Consider the following 13,678-nt stretch of genomic DNA (forward strand, 5'->3'; position numbering starts at 1 on the left):
TATATGTTAGTTGTGTTCTTGAAAACCTCGTGTCTTTGCAAAGGCAGTCATTCAAGTCATGAGTAAGCACATGCCTCAAAAGTGGCGTCTAGTCCAGTGAGACGGAAAAGTATCATCATCAGGAATGGCTCCTACACCCGTAAGCAAGCAAAGATGCAGTCGCTCAATAAGGATGAGAGAGAGAGAGAGAAGAATACAGGAAGGCATGGATGTTAACCAGTCAATAGTCCGGTTGGCTACCCTACACTGGGGGAAGGGAGAAGGGGAAGAGAAAGAAGGGAGAGAGAAGGTGTAGGTACGTGTACGGACAGCACTTCAGTTAAAGTCGCTCGAGCAAACCAGAAGTTCTGAGAAAACACAAAAGTGCCTTCAATGCCTTCTGAGCCGATGATCGGTCGGGACGGTGCTCTAATATTGTCTGTTCACTCAGAGGACGATCGTCTAGTTTCCTCAATGTGTCGGACAAATACTGTTTTTGTGCTTGAAATTGAGGACAATGGCACAATATGTGGTCAATGTTCTCCTCGCATGCGCAAACATCACATGCAGGACTATCAGTCATTCCAATAAGTGCTGAGTAGGCATTTGTGAAGGCCACTCCAAGCCATAACCGACACAGAAGAGACGCTTCACGCCGGTGCACACCGGCTGGAGGTCTGAGTTGAAGTGACGGGTTTAGTCGGTGCAGTCTTGTGCGCCTTGTGAAAGTGAAAGTGAAAGTTTATTTTCTTTTCAACGAAAAGAGGGCGCCAAGACAAAAGGCAAGAGCCTGACAAGGTCCCGGTCACCCGTAAAACAGCTGGCATTGTGCATAAGCACTTCACAACAAATACACAATGAATTTCTCAAGCATTGTAAAAGCATGAAGCAGTAAGTTGACATGCACAAAATTTGTACAGGAAAAGAATAAATTGAATACACAACTTATCGTATTAGTGGTTTAAAGACACAATATCTTTTTGATACAAACATAAAAATATCAGTCCTAAAACAAAGAAACAATATCACATGCGCGTTATAGAAAAAAAACATTTGAAAGGTAGTAAATTGAATACAAATAAATACAAAGTATGTCGACTAAATAAATCTATCACTCCGTTTGTTCCAATAGGTATTTTTTAATTGTAGATTTAAAGCGTTTTTGTGGAAGGTAATACTCAGTTTCAAAGGGAAAGTTATTTATTACCGTGGGAATCTGGTAGCATAGTGTTTGCTTGCCATAATTGGTGCGTGTGATAGGAACAAGCTTACGTTTCGTACGAAATGCATAACGGCTGTTGGAATTATCTGGGCATGAAAAGAATAATCTATGATGATGGATGTACTTAAGTAGACAGAAGTTATATACTTCTTTTACTTTAAGGATGCCATATTTCTGAAATAGCGGTAACGTAGGTAAATATGAAGGTCTGCCATGAAACCCTTCAATGGCACGCGTAGCGCGTTTCTGAATTGAAATTAACTTGAGGTAATTGCTGGACGTCGTAGTTCCCCATACAAGGATACAGTAAGATAACCTTGAGTAGAGAAGTGCGTAATACATGGATATCTTTAACCAGGGGGGCAACAAATGAGATATCTTATACAAACAGCCGACTGTTTTACTTAAATCAGACATTAATTTGGTGATATGAAAATTCCAAGAAAGATTCTCATTGAACCAAACACCAAGAAATTTCTGGTTTGAAACACGTTTTAATTCAGTATGTTCGTAGAAAATTTTCAGAGTGATACTTCCTACTGTATTAATAGGCTGAAAAATTATGTAGTTAGTCTTTGATAAATTGAGGCGTAGCCGATTCGTCAATAACCAGTTATGTAACTTTCTTAAATATGCATTTGCCGTAGCCTCCATTTGAGACAAGGAGTGGGATGACAAAAATATATTCGTATCGTCAGCGTACATGACCAGATTAGGCGATTCGGATATGTTAGCGATATCATTTATGTATACTAAAAACAATAACGGTCCTAATATAGATCCTTGAGGAACACCATGCTGAATTGCCAATTTCTCTGAGGGTATGCCATTAACTTGAACATACTGTAATCTGTTATTTAAATAGTTCTTTAGCAAGTCAGATGCAATACCACGTATGCCATAACTGTTGAGCTTGTGTAGTAGGGTGTTGTGATGTACGCAATCGAATGCCTTTCGGAAATCTAAGAAAAGACCAAGAGTGTACTGTTTCATTTCGATATTCTTATTAATTTTTTCTTTTACTGTTAAAAGCGCCTGCTCTGTTGATTTGTTTTTCAGAAATCCATACTGCGAGGAAGTAATAACACTGAACTTATGGAAAAATTTCTCGAGACGAGTATTAATGACACCTTCAAAAACTTTTGATAAGACGGGTAGAACAGAAATGGGTCTATAATTCGATATGTCATTCTTTCCCCCACTTTTGTAAACTGGACATACACGTGCTATCTTCAGCTGATCTGGGTACACTACGCTTTCTAACATACGATTTGCGATGTAACACAGGACGTCACATATTAAAGAAGATACATGCTTCAAAGGCACCGCTAGTATACCATCATGCCCTGGTGAAACATGGTTTTTTACCTTATGTATTAATGAAGCTATTTCATGAGTAGTAGTTGGCATAAGCGCAATAGAATTTTGTAACGGAGTGATCAGATTAGAATGTGCGTCTGGTACTGATGACGTACATACAGAATCAGCTACATTAATGAAAAAATCATTGAAGGTGGTTGCGAGATCAGAGCCTGTAAGTTCGCCATTGACTGTCATAATAGTAAGGGGCGGGTCCGGATTACATTTACTAGTTAAAAAGGCAATTTCACGCCAAACTTTTCTGCTGCCAGAATGTACTTTGGTAAACCGATCAATATAGTAAGTAGATTTAGCTATCTTAACATCCTGGTTAAGTTTATTTCTGTATTTTTTAAATTCAATGAGGGGTATTCCACTCCGCTAAGGAGATCATGCGTGCCAGAATGCCAAGTTGTCTCGCGGCGTCGGTCCTTGAGAGCGGAATGGGGACGCAGCGGTCTTCTTGGTTTGACGTCCGAGCTGCCTTATCGGCGTCATCATTACCAATGATACCGCAATGACCTGGTATCCACTGAAAAGAGATATCATGGCCTTTTTCTCTTAAGTGATAGACAAGTTCCACGATTTCGCACGTGAGCTGATCGTGAGTTCCATGTCGGAGAAATGACTGCACACATTGCAAGGCCGGCCTTGAATCGTAGAAGACTGCCCATTTTCTAGGACTTTCAGTATTTATCACTTGAAGCGCATCGCGGAGAGCCGCGAGCTCTGCAACTGTAGACGTAGTGACATGGGTAGTCTTGAACCGCTTGGTTATTCTCATTGCTGGTATAACTACAGCGCCGCCGGAACTGGTTGATGTAGTTGATCCATCAGTGTAGACGTGTGTGCAGTCGCTGTATTTCTCGCACAAGAGAAGTAAAGTTAGTTGCTTGAGTGCTGATGATGGCAAGTCCGACTTTTTCTGAAGTCCTGGGACTGTAAGGTTCACTTGAGTACGGCGCATACACCATGGAGGAATAGAAGGCCTTGCCGCAGGTGTGTAACGTGACCTGAAAGAGGCACGGTGCGCGAAGACAGTCGCACTGAAAGGATGAAGGATGAAAGGATGAAGAAACAAAAGAAAGAAGGAACTAAGGAAAGAAAAAAAAATCTGTAGTCATTCTCATATTTCCGTTTGTTTGGTTATATGTGGCCTAATTCGATATCTTCTCATGTTGGTATGGCATTCATTTGCCTCGTAACGCTTGAGCACGGTGGCATGACGACGACTGTATGCCACTGACGCACTAACGACTATGGTATGACAGAAGGAATGACGCCGATGGAATTAAAGAAATGGTGTGACGACAAAGGGATGAGACATGACCATTCCTAAATGATTACGTTGGCATAAGGACGACAGCGTGCTGACTGCTACACGAAGGCAATTGAATCACGACCACTATATGACGACGACGGTATGACGACAACCAGATGACATGTATGAATGACACGATCACATCACGAGGACGGCATGGCGATTACAATATGACAACGGATGCGTGATAGCGACTGTTTGAAGACGACGCCATCACAACGGTGGCATGGCAGGGGCGGCATAATCACGGTTGAATACCGACAGCATAATCACGATAAAATCACGAAGACGGATTGACGTCAATGAAATGACCAAGGCAGTATGACGACAACAGCAGGTCAACAATGGGGTGACGCTACTTGGGTGATGACAATGGTAAAAACTACTACATGACGGTGACAACATCGGTTGACAATGGTATGAGGACGACTGCATGTGTGACAATGCGGCATGACAAATCCACGACGACGACGAAACGACGACGACGGCATGAAAAGGTGAGAGAACAGTGGGATGATAACGCGTGTATGACGACAATGGCGTAGCGGCGACTGTATCACGAAGCCTGTATGACTACGATCGCCTGACGACGAAAGGGTACCGACGCCTGCATGAAGAGGGGCGGTTGATGAATCTGGGATGATGATGTTGCCGCGATCACGACGGAATCACCACGAGCACACATGTAGTGGCCCAAGCTATGGTTGCAACAAAGCTAGCCAATCGCAGATACAGTGTATGTCGCATTTAGTCGAATGAATTGAAATCTCTGGAGGATCACTACAAATTCAAAATAAAGGTGTCTTAATTGATACTGACACGTGTACTTGTTTAGCTTTCTCTTGTGAGCGCTTTTCAATGGCTAATAAGCGTTAACCGTCATCGCTAAGCGCATGATGCGCCTGCATCTATCGCAAATTTCTCGCATGTTATTGATGGTTCTTTCCGTTGCCGGTTGTCACCGAAGCTTTCGTAATCTCAATGTATGCGCGACGCCAAAGGCGTAGTAATTTCTGGAAGACACGCGGGCACCCTCGAGGGCGGAACCTTCGACGACTCACGTATAAAACACTCTCAATAACACTTCATTTGGGCCTAGCTGGTACATAATTCTGAACTTAACGTTACAGCGCAAACACCGAAGACGATCCACAAAAAGAAAGACGACACACACTGGCGCTGACTAACAACTTCTTTTTTTTTTTTCATTTCGTCGTCGATGCATATATATATCTAGGCCACACAACCGCGCAGGCGCAGAGAATACAGATGTCAGTAATGTATTCTCTGTGCGTGCGTGGTTGTGTGGCCTAGATATATATATATATATGCATCGACGACGAAACGAAAGAAAGTTGTTAGTCAGCGCCAGTGTGTGTCGTGTCTTTCTTTTTGTGGATCGTCTTAGGTGTTTGCGCTGTAACGTTAAGTTCAGTATAAAAGACGACGCGCTTACCCGAAGATCACATTTTCGACGATCGCCCTCTTTTCGCCGCTATCGTTGCGCTTTGAGTTCAACTTGCTTTTGGGCCCAAGGTTCATCCAATAAAAATTTCGTTAGGTTATTCACTTTCGATGCTGTCTTTTCACCGTCACTACTGCGCGACATTACGGTATGCACTGTGTCGCTAGGTGGTCGCTCCATTGCGCGAATGCGAATCGCGTTAACTTCCATTGTCAACCACAGGATGGTTCTGCCGGAATTCTTTCATCTTCGCAATACTCAAAAATTCTGGTCACTATTCTTCCCATGCATTATGCCCTCGAATTCCTAGAGGTGATCGTTCTCAGGCCTGAGACGGGCGACACGGTGTTCGTAGCTTTTTGATTTTGACAGCGGCCCCGCCTTCAACAAAGCGAAGCGCATTGGGGTGGTTGGGAGTGGCAGTGAGGCAAACTTCAAGACTTGCTAGACATCACAGAGTCGAATCAAAAAGACGAAAGGCTAGTAGAAAGAAAAACTCAAACCACCTTACTTAAGGACAGATGAATTTCTCCAGAAACACACAAGTTAATCTTCCCACGCGCACTACTGGAGTATTTTGATGGCAACATCAACGGACCCACCTTCTTTGACAACACGCTAACGACACATCGCTACGTCAGCGACATCCTCGAGGGCCCCGTTAACGACGTCTGTTGCAACATTCCACTTGCGCACCTTCTGACCATCTGGTTTCAACACGATGATGCTCTTGCTCATAGTACAGTCATTTTCGAGCGTGGCTCGACAAGCTTTTTCCTGGACAGTGGGTTGGTCGGCACGGACTTGGATCCTGGCCTGCAAGGTCACCGGAAATCACACCGCTGGACTTCTTGCGGGGCTACGTGAAAGATCGCGTGACCCGCCGTGGTTGCTCATTGGGTATGGTGTTGGGCTGCTGAGCACGAGGTCGCGGGATGGAATCCCGGCCCGCGGCGGCCGCATTTAGATGGGGGCGAAATGAGAAAACAGCCTTAGATTTAGGCGTGCGTTAAATAACCCCAGGTGGTTGAAATTGCTCGAGTCCTCCACTACGGCGTGCCTCATTATCAAAAAGTGGTTTTGGCACGTTAAATCCCATAAAAAAAAGATCGCGTGTACAGCAGCGAAACTACCACACCGGAAACCCTAAAGGCAAAAATAGGCCGCGTCCGCCGCGAGATTTCAGTGTGGCTGGTCAAAGCTGCAACAGCACATGTGTTGGAAAGAAGCAAATACTTTATTGCTTCAGACAGTGGCCTGTTTGAGCACATGTCATAACTGGCAGTGGAAAATAACCGCTCAAAACTGGTGTAAAACGTGACTGTTTAGTGCACCTCCATGATGTTACCCTTTCATTATATAAAAAACAAGCTTGCGACAAAGATAAAAATAGGTAAAGAACTGCTTTGTTTTGCCTCTTTTTCTGAGTTCAAGAGACAGAAAGGGTAAATGGCTAAACCAATTGCACCTTTGGATGTTTCTTTGTGTCCTATGTGCTGTTGGTTTATTTTTTATTGTAATAAACTCCTGAGTAGCTGTTTTCTGTTCTTCCGAGAGTTGCCTCTTTTTTCTTTTTCGTACTCTTTTGCGCACAGTTATTTTTAACACTGGATGAATATCTTTTGTAGCTTTGCTTCATGATATGCGAAAGTTAAAGCTATCTCGAATGCCTCATAATCGAGCGCAACATTTTTGCGCACACCACGCTCGTCAGGTCACGAAACCACTCGAGCCATCCTACATGACAAAGCCTTATACGATGCGGCGATAAACAAATGCAGCCGTATATGTTTGGAAGTTTTGCCTGGGGGCGCTTGTGTAGCGGCGCGCGCGCACCCATCTATTTCATATTTCGCGGGCTTTTTTGTCTTGGAAAAAAAAAAAACCAGGCACACTTCAGCACGAATGAATGCTTGATTCAGTGGTTATTTGAGGTGCACTACAATTTTGAATGGACATGTTTGCGATTGAAGTAATAATCTAGAGGTCCACTAGTTAAAAGCAATAAAATCTTTAATTAATGAATAATTAAATTATTAGTTAATTGATTAGTACTGCGTGATTAAATAAAGATACTGGCTGTAAGTACACGCGACTGCCGCTGCTACGCGGTCGGTACGATTCCTATAGCGCTAATACCGGGCACCCAACATTTCATCCTGTAGCTTGTCTTGCGACGCCGTGAAAAAAGCATGTGCATACTCCTGCATTCCTTGCATGTTGCGCTCAGGCACAGAGTTGTGCATGATTTGCCACGCCATTTTTCACCATATCTGATAGCCAGAGCTGTTGACAAGACATGGGGGTAATTACCAGCAAGGCAACCTTCACAGAAGTTCAGCCGTTCAATGCGTGAAAGTAGGCACCTTAGGTAATCGCACGATCACGATTAGATATCAGCACCAGTACGATACACAACTGATTGTACACGTTGCCCCTTGACACGGACACATACCGTCACGCGTTTCGACACTACCACAGCCCTGTCGATTTCTGGAAGGTTTGAATAGCAAGGGGACGAAGACGAAGTGATTCTGGTAGAGACCACTGTTCTTTCGCGCTGCAGTATTTTCGGCTTTTTCCCGTGTTTTACTGGCACACGCCGCTCCCATTGCCACGGCAATGGAAGTGGAGTGGGCAGAATGCCGACGCGACGTGATTGCGTCGGCAGAAACCACCCGGGAAAGAGAAATTCAAGTCAAGCTGACAGCGAGAAAATTGTCGTGTACTCCGGCTCAAGCGATGACTCCTCAGATGACGAAGACTTCGAAAGCGTGGAACACCGGAAGGGCCAGAGAAGAAACATCAGCGGACGGTCTTCGTCAATTAAGTCTACCTTCATGCCACAAGGAAGGCCTTCAGCGCATACAATTCTTTTTGTGCCGGACGCACCTGCCGACAACCTCAAGCGCCTTAATCCACAAGCGATTTCCGTTTCGCTGGAGGCTCTTATCACAGGAGAAATCAAAGATATCAGAATCAATACTCGAAAGAACGTGCTGGCTATTGATGTTCACAACCGAAGCGCAATCAATACTTTAATGGCAATAAAGCTCCCGGGCAACATAAATGTCTACTGCCTCATTCCGCAGGACAACGAAACCACGGCTGGTGTAGGTTATGATATTGACACATCTATTACCGACAGCGAGCCGCCAATTTTAATCAAACCTGCAACAGATGGTGTCGCCTTACTACAAGCTCGGTGCCTGGGCAAGTCCACCTCTGCAATGCTTGTATTTAAAGGAGACTGCCTACCATCACATGTAAAGGTCGGCCATTTTCGGCATGTAGTACGACCTTTCGCACCCAAACCACTTCAATGCAGAAGGTGTAGTAGAATTGGACATGTGCTGTCAGCCGAAATACAACGATATGCCCACGATGTTTCGAACAACACGACACTGACACTTGCCGTGCAACAGAGCTCAAGTGCCCAAATTGTCAAGGCTCGCATGCTGCATCCTCAAAAGACTGTCCACGCCGAATGAAAGAGCAGAAAATCTTGAGAAAAATGGCCAGAGTCGGATCATCACATAGAGATGCTTCTCCGGCAATAAGGCGACATCGTTCCCGGAAACGAGCCAACGAAATCCTCTTCCGGCTCAAGGGAAATATCTCGTCCGGCAACGCCGCCTCCTTTTCCACCTGTCTCCAGTAAGAGCACGAATGTCAACGAAAAAAAGCAGCCATGCTATTCATGCTTCATCAAGTGAGGATTGGCCAGCACTGGCGAAGACATGCCACGCGCAAGAGCCACCGCACATAACTCGCCACTAAAGTCATATGTCACTTCAGTTGACCGAATGCGAGACAAGGATTCGCAAGTGATTGCTACGCTCAAATCGCTCACGAATGTCATGCGTCTTCTACTGAAAAACATGGATACTCCGGCTGCTCGTAGCGCGCTGCAAGTCCTGGACGCGCTGACTCCAGTACTTGAAAGCAACGCATAGCACCATTGCCCGCACCTCGCTTCCCTTCCACAAGGAAGTCAAGACAGCATCTCTGTTACAGTTAGGGCCAGTGGTCTCAAATCGAGAATTTCAGATTTTAGACACTTTGTCTTCGAAAACTGTTTTCCCATCCTCGTAATTTGCGAACCGAACGTGCAGAACGTTATACGCATTTATGGCTATGAGGCATTCATGTCCTCTACCTGCGCTGATGTCAGCAAGGTAATTCTATATATTAGATGCGATCTTACATTCTGACATACATGCTGCACCCAGTCCCGCCTCACGACGACCACCAGTACGTTCGTTTAAAAGTGCAAACGAATAATCTTACCGTCACACTTGTCGCTGTTTACATTGCTCCTTCAAGTGGCTTCGACTCTATACGACTGCATGACGTGCTATCAGCGACACCCCGTGCCACGATTCTCACCGGAGATTTTAATGCTCACCATCCGCTTTGGGGGAGCTTTAAGATGGACTCCAGGGGAAGGAGACTAGCATCCTTTGCCACATAGCACGACCTTTACTGCCTCAACGATGGTAGTCCTACATATTTACGCGGGCTTACATACAGCAGCTGCCTAGACTTGACACTGCTTTCTCGGCGTCTTGAAAGAAACGCGCAATGGTTTCTAGACATCGAATCACATGGAAGCGACCATTTTCCGACGCACCTGAAGATCAAGGGACTATCTATCTAAGTGCTACTCTACGACTCTCCGGCGATTTGACTGTCGGTGTTTCGGTCGCACATGGAGGAAGTATGCCAGCAAGGGAGCCTTTCAAGTCTGGAACACGAAATTCCAAAAGCCACGCAAGAGGATATGCGTGATTTTCAGCCTCTCCCTAAATATGAAGAATCTGAAGGCGAACTGCAGCGACTACAAGCAATCCGCCAGCTGGCTGAAAGAAGATACAGGAGAACTAAATCCATCCATAATCTCAGAGACGCAAGGCGGATGCAAAAGAAGATTCAAATCCGCATTGATGCACTACAATCTCAAAGATGGAAACGTTTCTGTGAGTCCTTTGATACACGTCAGCGATTATCTCAGATATGGAGAACCGTGCGTGGACTTCGCGTATCACCGCAACAGCGTGTTCCTTTCAAATCCATCGCTTTGCACCAAGGTCGCAGTGAAATTGACATTGCTTAGGAATTTTTCTCGACTTGCCACCTTGCAGCTCCAACGCACACATACACCATGTGCCACACCTGTGCTACGGGATTCCAGCATTTATGTAATGTTTTCGTTGGAGGAGCTTGAAGCAGCACTGGCGACTTGCAGGCGCTCTTCGTCACCTGGACCGGACGGTGTTACCTATGCGGCGCTCGCCAATCTTGGGCAGAAAGCGCGACTTATGCTACTAAACCATTACGAGTCTTGACGCAACGGTTTGGTTCCACGTGAATGGAAATGCAGCCGGTTGGCTCCACTTCTCAAACCTGGTAAATCACCGTTAGATTTGTCATCTTACCGACCCATTGCTCTGGCCAGTTGCATAGGGAAAATAATGGAAAGAATGATTTTGACGCGCCTGGAATGGTACTTGGAAAATTACGTGTACCCAGATGCTATGGCTGGCTTGCGGCGGGGGCACTCATCCGTAGATAATGTGATCGATTTGGTCGCGTTTGTTCAACATCAAAAAGATCTTAATCACTGCGGCATTATTCCTTGACATAAAAGGCGCGTATGATAATATAGCACATTATGCCATTATAGAGGCTCTGATTGAAGCCGGAATCGGTGGCCGCACTTTTCAGTGGCTCTGCAGTTATATGACCGACAGACATTTCCTCGTGATTACCGAGGATGGTGCCACGACTCAAACACCAAACGTTCTGTGGAGTACCGCTAGGCGTAGTGTTCAGCCCGACGCAATTCAACCTACTTCTCGTTAGGCCTAGTCAGAAGCTTGCCCAACCCAGTTCAAGTATCAATCTATTCCGACGACGTCTGCATTTGGGCATCTGCTGTAACACAACTGCAGGTACGAGCACGGCTACAAAAGGCAGCTACGTTATCATCATTGTACTTGCGAAAACAGAACTTAGAACTGTCTTCAGAGAAATGCTGCATTATTACATTCACTCAGAAGGCAATGAAGCGTTACTCTGTATGTATCAATGGGCAAGCAGTTGCAAATGCACGGAAACACCGCTTTTTAGGGGTAATTATCGACCGCTACCTATCATGGAGCCCGCACGTTTCATACCTAAAGAAGATGTTAATGACAATAATACATCTCCTCAAATTTCTCGGCGGAAAGTCATGGGGCACATCACTGCGATCAATGCTGCAGCTTTATAAGGCCTTGTTCCTCGGCCTCGCAAGATACAGCCTCCCTGGGCTTGGGGTCACCTGCAAAACAAACCTGCATGAACACCAGGGACTACAAGCTCAAGCCCTAAGGACGTGTCTCGGTCTTCCGAGGTGTGCGTCTACAGCGGTAACGACTGTCATAGCTCAAGATTACCCAATATCAACGTACTTGGCAACCGACGCTCTCAGGGCGCGATGCCCGACTACCTTCTCACCATCTTGCCGCTCTACTCGCAGAAAGGCCGGACGCAACTTTCAGTCGTATAATTGTTGCCAATCGTACCTCATTGCCATCGAACTACATTCCTGCAGCAAGACCATCCTCACCTTTATGGTGCCAGCACAAACCTGAAATACGCCGCACCTTCCCAGGAATCATGAAGAAAGTCAACATGCCGTCGTTTGCTCTGAAGCAGGCCACATTAGAACTTGTATATGGCGTACACAGTGGCCGCATACACGTTTACGTCGATGGCTCAGTCACATCTGCAAGTTCAGCTGCTGCTGTGGTTATATCAACATGATACGTCACAATACAGCTAAAAACGTCACATGTATCGTCAACGAAAGCTGCTGAACGGGTAGCCCTGCATGCGGCTCCTCATTTCATTGAGGAGGAACCACCCCATGCATTGTCAGTCTTCTGTGATTCCAAGGTAGCCCTGCAGAGTGTACTCTCAGCACTGCGCCATTGATCACATGAGCAGCTCGTCGCAGAGATCAGAGAAGTCCACCATCGCATAGTTCACGCGGGCCACGATATAATATATCAGTGGTTGCCTAGTCACTGTGGCATACATTGCAAGGATCGAGCAGACGCAGCTGCCCGATCTGCCCATGACGGCGTCAATTGCGTTACCATTCCTCTATCGAGAGCCGACGCAGCGAAAAAACTTTCCGCACTTGCGCGTGACTTGACATTAGCTCAATGGAATTCATCCGAGTTCACAAGTGCACACCTTCATACCCTGGACCCTAACTTACAGCTCCGTATTCCGCCCAAGCTTCCACGACGTGACTGCACCCTCCTAGTCCGTCTATGGCTTGGAGTAGCATTTTCAAATGCGTACTCTTTTCTTATCGGAATGGCCGACAGCCCACTTTGTGACTTCTGTGGGTGCAATGAAACAATCGCGCACCTTCTTTCTCAGTGCTCTGGTTTCAACCAGCAAAGAGCAGTCCTCTGAGCCACCCTAGACCAAATGGACAAGCGCCCAATGACAGAAAACAAGATCCTTGGCAACTGGCCTACGCGAACATCAGCGCGATCCGCTATAAAGGCGCTGCCGCGGTACCTAAAAGACACGGGACTGTCTGACAAATTGTGACTGTGCACTGTGTGACGTAGGATTGTACGGTGACACTGCGTAACACTAGGAACGCCTTTGCGGGCTGCGTGACAGTGCCAACAAAAACAGTTCGTGCGTATGTGCGTGTGTGTGTAGGTTTCTAATTTTTTTATCCTCTCTCTCTCCCTCACCTATCGCATCCCGTTGCCCCTCCCCCAGTACTGGGTAGCCAACCGGAGATAATCTTTGGTTAACCTCCCTGTCCTTCCTTTGCCTCTCTCTCTCTTTCTCTCTCTCTGGAAGGTTTCCTCTCATTACCAGCTTGCACACCACGATTGCTTTGTCAACATTTTCAAGCGACCAGCCCTGCATAATAATTATAATAATAATATCCTTTATTTCATGAAAATATTGCACATTCAAAAAACCGATCACCCCAAGCCATGGAGGCTTGTCGGCTGTACTCGGCAGTCAGCGACAAGTAGTCGAAAAAAAAACTCAAGGTTAGCAAGCTATAAACTGAAGCAATTTAGAAAACAAAAAGCAAACTACAACGAAAAAGGAGTCCACAACTCAAAAGCCAAGTACCACAAACAAAACGTTAGCTACGAGCAAACGCAAGCTAGAAAAGATACAAAGTGAAACAGACAAGGATACACACCAATCTAGACCAAACGAAACTAATCGAAACTATAGGATGGGCTCTAATGACAACTAAATAGAAGCATAATTAGTTTTTAGGTACAGTTTGAGTGCC

The 13,678-nt window shown here is 45.7% G+C and overlaps 1 protein-coding gene across 1 annotated transcript in view; it reads left to right on the top strand.

Annotated features, from left to right (window-relative positions):
• LOC129386599 (uncharacterized) overlaps positions 1-13,678 on the top strand; it is a 53,354-nt gene that overhangs the window by 12,355 nt on the left and 27,321 nt on the right. The gene's annotated exons all lie outside the window — the stretch shown is intronic.

This window comes from Dermacentor andersoni, chromosome 4 (assembly GCF_023375885.2).
Source record: "Dermacentor andersoni chromosome 4, qqDerAnde1_hic_scaffold, whole genome shotgun sequence".
Classification (NCBI taxonomy): Eukaryota; Metazoa; Arthropoda; class Arachnida; order Ixodida; family Ixodidae; genus Dermacentor; species Dermacentor andersoni.